Below are 7,263 nucleotides of genomic sequence, written 5' to 3'. Positions count from 1 at the left end.
GCGGTTGGCATCCGAGTGTTGCATTACCGCCAGACTTTATTCCTCAGAGGGTCTAAGGACAGAAGGAGGGTCTAAGGACAGAAGGAGGGGCTAAGGACAGAAGGAGGGTCTAAGGACAGAAGGAGGGTCTAAGGACAGAAGGAGAGTCTAAGGACAGAAAGAGAGTCTAAGGACAGAAGGAGGGTCTAAGGACAGAAGGAGGGGCTAAGGACAGAAGGAGGGGCTAAGGACAGAAGGAGGGTCTAAGGACAGAAGGAGGGGCTAAGGACAGAAGGAGAGTCTAAGGACAGAAAGAGAGTCTAAGGACAGAAGGAGGGTCTAAGGACAGAAGGAGGGGCTAAGGACAGAAGGAGGGGCTAAGGACAGAAGGAGGGGCTAAGGACAGAAGGAGGGGCTAAGGACAGAAGGAGAGACTAAGGACAGAAGGAGAGTCTAAGGACAGAGGATTCTGGGACATCGTCCCTCGTCCCCACGGACATTGTTTAATCCGTTTTTCACTGTCGCCCTCAGAGTGAAAAAACAGAAAACAGCACAAACTCAGGGTATTTAATGTTTACTTTTTTTACTCTTACTTTATTCTTTTATCACTACTTGTACGGAGCCTCTCGGTGACATGAGCAAAATATAATATTTTCACGCGGCCACGAGATATTAACAAGGTTCCTCCCACTTAAACAAAATAAAAGTAATAATACATTTATTTATATATATCACGTGGGAACCTGCTAATTATCTTGAGGGAACGAGTTCATTTATGATTATTATATATTATATTATATATATTTTGACCTGCAGGTACGGTAGGTGACCTCTTGGTGGCGATCTTAACTAGCATATACCGGAAGAACAATTAAAAATAAGAATAAAATATACTAGAATGCAGGACACAATGGACCGTGACTCTAAAATCAAACATTATTTTATGCTGTGAATGAGTTTCACGATATATTGGCCACACTTACTTTAGACGCTCATATTTTGAGCAATAGACATTTGATGAGAATATTACAAACACATGGACTCTACCGTCGTCAGTATGCTAACAGTATGCTAACAGTATGCTAACAGTATGCCAACAGTATGCTAACAGTATGCCAACAGTATGCTAACTTTGAGCTAGTTGTCTCTGCGTCAGGAAGGAGGACGTGATGTCACTGCTTTCGCTCTTAGATCCTGTCGTCCAGACTCGCCAGAGAAGACGTCTCATACGGCGACGCTATTTTTCACCAGGGCCTAACTTTATACGGCATGTTGACTCTTATGACACGCTGAAGCCTTAGAGCAGGGGTGTCAAACATCCGGCCCCAGACGTTTTACTCTGGCCCGCCGACCATTTATTTTTTTATATTTTTATATTTAATAATTTCCAATAGATATATAGTGTTTATATCGCTAGAACTACACGTCCCACAATCCTTTATCGACTTGAGCAGAGGTCTGAGCGAGGAAAGAGACGTGTGGTTTCAGGAAACACGTGGAAGAAAGAAAGAAGACTTTAGAGAAGAGTTTAGTGGACGTTAGAGCTGAGCTAAAAGTGGTGCTAATGTGGAGCTAACAACAAGAAAACTAACATCTGTGATGATGCTCTGTGAGGAAAACATCCAAACCAGTGCAAACCTGGACAGATCAGGAGCCACAGGTGAAAACACAGGTGTAATAAAGTCTGAACATGACTGTGTCCACACTAATGTGACTGTGAACACAACGCACTAAGATCAGCCTAAACTATGAAAATATCGAGCTCATATTGAGTTTGAGCAGAATATTTCACATCAGAAATCACATCAAAAGTTCATGTTCCTTTGTTCCTTTTGTTCCATGTTCCTTTCCTGTGCATCAGTGTCCACATAGAACTATTAATAGGCTATATAAAGCTACTCATTTCTTATATTTCTTATTGTTTTATGTTTTACGTTATGTTCAGCCCGCGACCCAGCTTGAGCGTCGAAATTCGGCCCGCGGCCCAAAATGAGTTTGACACCCCTGCCTTAGAGGATTTGCATGAATGGATGTATAGACCCATAGAGGGAAATATTGCACATTATTCCATCCGACTAAATAATCCTTGCCACTGCTGCCATTCCTGGGCCTGGTATTCATGTCTCTGTAAAAACTCAGAAAGACAGTCGCCTCTATTTATGACAAGCACCAACTTTGTCTTTGATCCATCCCAAGGAAGAGTGTCGTCCAGATTCACTGAGTTATTCACAGAGTTATTCACAGAGTTATTCACAGAGTTATTCACAGAGTTATTCACAGAGTTATTCACAGAGTTGTTCACAGAGTTATTCACAGAGTTATTCACAGAGTTATTCACAGAGTTATTCACAGAGTTGTTCACAGAGTTGTTCACAGAGTTATTCACAGAGTTATTCACAGAGTTATTCACAGTTATTCACAGAGTTATTCACAGAGTTGTTCACAGAGTTATTCACAGAGTTGTTCACAGAGTTGTTCACAGAGTTATTCACAGAGTTATTCACACAGTTATTCACAGAGTTATTCACAGAGTTATTCACACAGAGTTATTCACAGAGTTATTCACAGAGTTATTCACAGAGTTATTCACAGTTATTCACAGAGTTATTCACAGAGTTGTTCACAGAGTTATTCACAGAGTTGTTCACAGAGTTGTTCACAGAGTTATTCACAGAGTTATTCACAGAGTTATTCACAGAGTTATTCACAATTTGTCGGTGTAATCCCTCATTCGTCCAGGCGTGTTCCATAGTAGAAAAAGCTTCAGTTGTTTCATCTGGACTCATTTTGAAAAAAATAGACGTTTCGACTCTCATCCAAGAGTCATTGTCAATAAAAGAATTTAGATCGAGAACTCCGATATTAATACTGTTCTGTGGTAAGACCCGCCCATTGGGAGGAGCCTTCCTGAAGTAGAAAGAGTTGTTTGTTTCAACAGAAACTCCCCCTTGTATCTACCGAGCCTATTCAGAATCTTAATGGGCTATTAGAATCCTCTTTGTCTTTGTGAGACCCTGGCTCAACCACCCTGAGTACCTGATTAGCATCTGAATGTCCTTTACCTTTCCAGGGGTTCAGAATCCCATTATAAATAACAGGAAGATGAAACCTAAGCCCTCCATTTCTGTTTAAAGAAGGTCTTTCTTTTTTAACGAAAATAGCTTCCTTGACTCCTCTTTCAAACCATCTTTTCTCCCTGCTTAAAACCTTCACCTCACCGTCTTCAAACGAGTGATTAGAGGCTTCAAGATGGAGATGCACGGCGCTCTGAGGTCCTGAACTAGTATTTCTTCTGTGCTGATAAAGCCTCTTGTGTAGAGGCTGTTTCGTCTCACCTATGTAACGTTCTTTACAGCTTTCTTCACTGCATTGGATCGAATAAACTACATTGCTCTGTTTTTGAGTCGGCAATTTGTCCTTAGGGTGAACCAGTTTTTGTCTTAAAGTGTTTCCTGGTTTAAAATAAACAGGGACTTCGTGTTGTCTAAAAATTCTCTGCAGTTTTTCCGACAGACCAGACACATAAGGGATAGAAACACCCTTCCTTCTCTGTTCAGTTTCCCTTTTGTCCTGCTTTTTGGTTCTCTTCACTCTGTTGAGAGCCCAAGCGGGGTAACCACAGGCTGAGAGGGCATTTCGGACATGTTTTTCCTCTTTCTTCTTGCCCTCTGAGCTGGTGGGCACACCTTGAGCTCTGTGTTGTAAGGTTCTGATCACACCCAGCTTGTGCTGTAGTGGGTGGTTGGAACCAAAGAGCAGATACTGGTCCGTGTGTGTAGGTTTCCTATATACTTCTATTTGGAGTTTCCCGTCCTCTCCTCTGATCGTGGAACAATCAAGAAAGGCCAAGCGATTCTCCTTAGCGTCTTCTCTTGTAAACCTGATATGTGGGTCCACAGCATTGATGTGATCAGAGAAGGTTTCCAGCTCTTGTTTCTTGATTGTTACAAAAGTATCATCGACATAGCGGAGCCACAGTTTTGGGGCTATGCCTGAGAAAGAGGCCAGTGCCTTCTTCTCAAAGTGCTCCATGTACAGGTTGGCCACTATGGGAGAGACGGGCGAGCCCATGGCACAGCCATGAATCTGTCTATAAAATTGTCCCCGGAATTGAAAGTAAGTGGTGTTCAGACAGATGTCCAACAGTTTACATATGTGTTCAGGTGTCAGTTTGGTCCTGTCCTGTAGGTGGTGTCTTCCTGCAGTCTGATCCTCACTGCTGCTACTGCATCAGAGGTCGGGATGCAGGTGAACAGGGACACAACATCATATGAAACCATGAGGTCATCTGGGTCCAGTTGGAGATGTTTCACTTTATCCACAAAGTTGTGCGTGTTTTCCACATGATGTTCCGAATTCCCCACAAGCGGAGCCAATATAGTTGTTAAATGCTTGGCCACATTGTAAGTGATGGAATCTGTGCTGCACACTATGGGTCTGAGTGGAACCTCCTTTTTGTGTATTTTTGGAAGGCCATAAATGCAGGGCATGGCTTCACCAGGATACAGTCTGTAATACAGAGGCCGGTCTATCGCTTCCTCTTTTTCCAGCCTTTGTAAACAGTCTATCACTTTCTTCTTGTAGCCACTGGTCGGATCTCTTTTCAAGCGCTCGTATGTGGTCGTGTCCTCGAGGAGGGTGTGGACTTTGGCTTCGTAATCAGCTGCGTTGAGAATCACAGTGCAACGTCCCTTGTCTGCTGGGAGGATGTTGATGCTATGATCTTTTTCCAGTGCTGAAAGTGCTTTTCTCTCTTCAGCTGTGATATTTGAAGGCGGTGGTTTGGCACTCTTCAGGGTCGCTGTGACACGTAACCTCAGGTCTGCAGCCTCCGATTCAGTCATTTTGTTGTTTCTAATTGCAGTTTCAGTGGCTGTGATGTAGTCCTCTGTAGGGATGTGTTTAGAGTTGTTCACAGAGTTATTCACAGTTATTCACAGTTATTCACAGAGTTATTCACAGAGTTATTCACAGTTATTCACAGAGTTATTCACAGTTATTCACAGAGTTATTCACAGAGTTATTCACAGTTATTCACAGAGTTATTCACAGAGTTATTCACAGTTATTCACAGAGTTATTCACAGAGTTATTCACAGTTATTCACAGAGTTATTCACAGTTATTCACAGAGTTATTCACAGAGTTATTCACAGTTATTCACAGAGTTATTCACAGAGTTATTCACAGTTATTCACAGAGTTATTCACAGAGTTATTCACAGTTATTCACAGAGTTATTCACAGTTATTCACAGAGTTATTCACAGAGTTATTCACAGTTATTCACAGAGTTATTCACAGAGTTATTCACAGAGTTATTCACAGTTATTCACAGTTATTCACAGAGTTATTCACAGAGTTATTCACAGAGTTATTCACAGTTATTCACAGAGTTATTCACAGTTATTCACAGAGTTATTCACAGTTATTCACAGAGTTATTCACAGAGTTATTCACAGTTATTCACAGAGTTATTCACAGAGTTATTCACAGTTATTCACAGAGTTGTTCACAGAGTTATTCACAGTTATTCACAGAGTTATTCACAGTTATTCACAGAGTTATTCACAGAGTTGTTCACAGAGTTGTTCACAGAGTCAGTGGGATTGTCACATGACCCCATTTCCATGTGGCTCCAGTGTCGGCTCATGTGATTGGCCCTCAGTTTGATTGATGAATGTCAGTCCCTTCACTTCAATCCATTTGAATGAATTCAGCCTCAGATCTTTCCTCTGTTGTTGTTTGGTATAAAAGTGAAATCTGAGCCTTTTTACTTTGTTTTCTCATTATGTCTCAAACTCTCGAGGTCGATCAACTTGAAGAATTGACTCTTTCCATTGGGGAAAAGAGAGATTCTGCCGCTTCTTTCATCTCGCTTCGTGTGAGCGATTCTGTTTGTACCGATTATCTTCATCCACCAAAGTTCAATTCTTCTTTTCTTTTCGCGTCCTCGTTTCTCTTGAGCCTTTGAGCAGCTTGAATTCTTGTATCATTGCTGAGATCGTACCAAAGCGAGATCAGGGTCAGACATCAGGCAAACGACAGAAGGATCAGCCACATATCAAACAACAGAACGTGAAATAGTTCGTTTGTAACATTACGTCTATAATAGAAACAACACCAAACAAAATTGCAACTTTTTCATTGCACTATTTTATTTCAATGAATATATTTGGGGTGAAATGTAACGCTGTGTCACAAACAATATCAAAGAGTAAACAGAGAGTAAACAAAGAGTAAACAAAGAGTAAACATGAGGACGGTCAAATATAAACTGCTGGGTCACTAGAGGTCAAATCATCCATCGCACTATAACGACAGAAAACATTTAAAGGCGCAATGGACAATTTTTCGGCGATTTGAGAACTCAGGCAGAAGTGCACATGCCCCTCCCCCGTGCACATGCCCCTCCCCCGTGCTCATGCCACTCCCCCGTGCACATGCCCCTCCCCCGTGCACATGCCCCTCCCCCGTGCTCATGCCACTCCCCCGTGCGCATGCCACTCCCCCGTGCTCATGCCACTCCCCCGTGCACATGCCACTCCCCCGTGCGCATGCCACTCCCCCGTGCGCATGCCACTCCCCCGTGCTCATGCCACTCCCCCGTGCGCATGCCACTCCCCCGTGCGCATGCCACTCCCCCGTGCGCATGCCACTCCCCCGTGCACATGCCACTCCCCCGTGCGCATGCCACTCCCCCGTGCACATGCCACTCCCCCGTGCACATGCCACTCCCCCGTGCGCATGCCACTCCCCCGTGCACATGCCACTCCCCCGTGCACATGCCACTCCCCCGTGCACATGCCACTCCCCCGTGCACATGCCACTCCCCCGTGCACATGCCACTCCCCCGTGCGCATGCCACTCCCCCGTGCGCATGCCACTCCCCCGTGCACATGCCACTCCCCCGTGCACATGCCACTCCCCCGTGCACATGCCACTCCCCCGTGTGGACCGATACAACACACACGTGTGTTTGTTTATTAGCACAACGGAGCGCATCGCATCTCTCGTCTCCCGTAGATTTCTGTCCACTTCTGCGTCAGCTCGAACTGTCTTTCTCCGTCTTCATTTTGCTCCATACACTGAGGGAACTATATTATGATAGATCAATGCGCCTTTAGACACGCGGAAACGTGGGGACGAGGGCAGCAGCTGCAGGTGAGCGACAGGTGCGTTTTATGATTGATACGTGGCAGGACAAATGATTTATCCACACCACGAGGAAATATGATAAAAAAAATTGCTGAAAAAAATCGTCCATTCCACCTTTAAATAAAAACAA

The sequence above is a fragment of the Eucyclogobius newberryi genome, unplaced genomic scaffold (assembly GCF_026437365.1).
Source record: "Eucyclogobius newberryi isolate DKJ021-1_F unplaced genomic scaffold, fEucNew1.0.hap1 SCAF_22, whole genome shotgun sequence".
NCBI classification, from domain to species: Eukaryota; Metazoa; Chordata; class Actinopteri; order Gobiiformes; family Gobiidae; genus Eucyclogobius; species Eucyclogobius newberryi.
The sequence above is the reverse complement of the archived record's forward strand: the minus strand, read 5'-3'. Positions refer to the sequence as shown.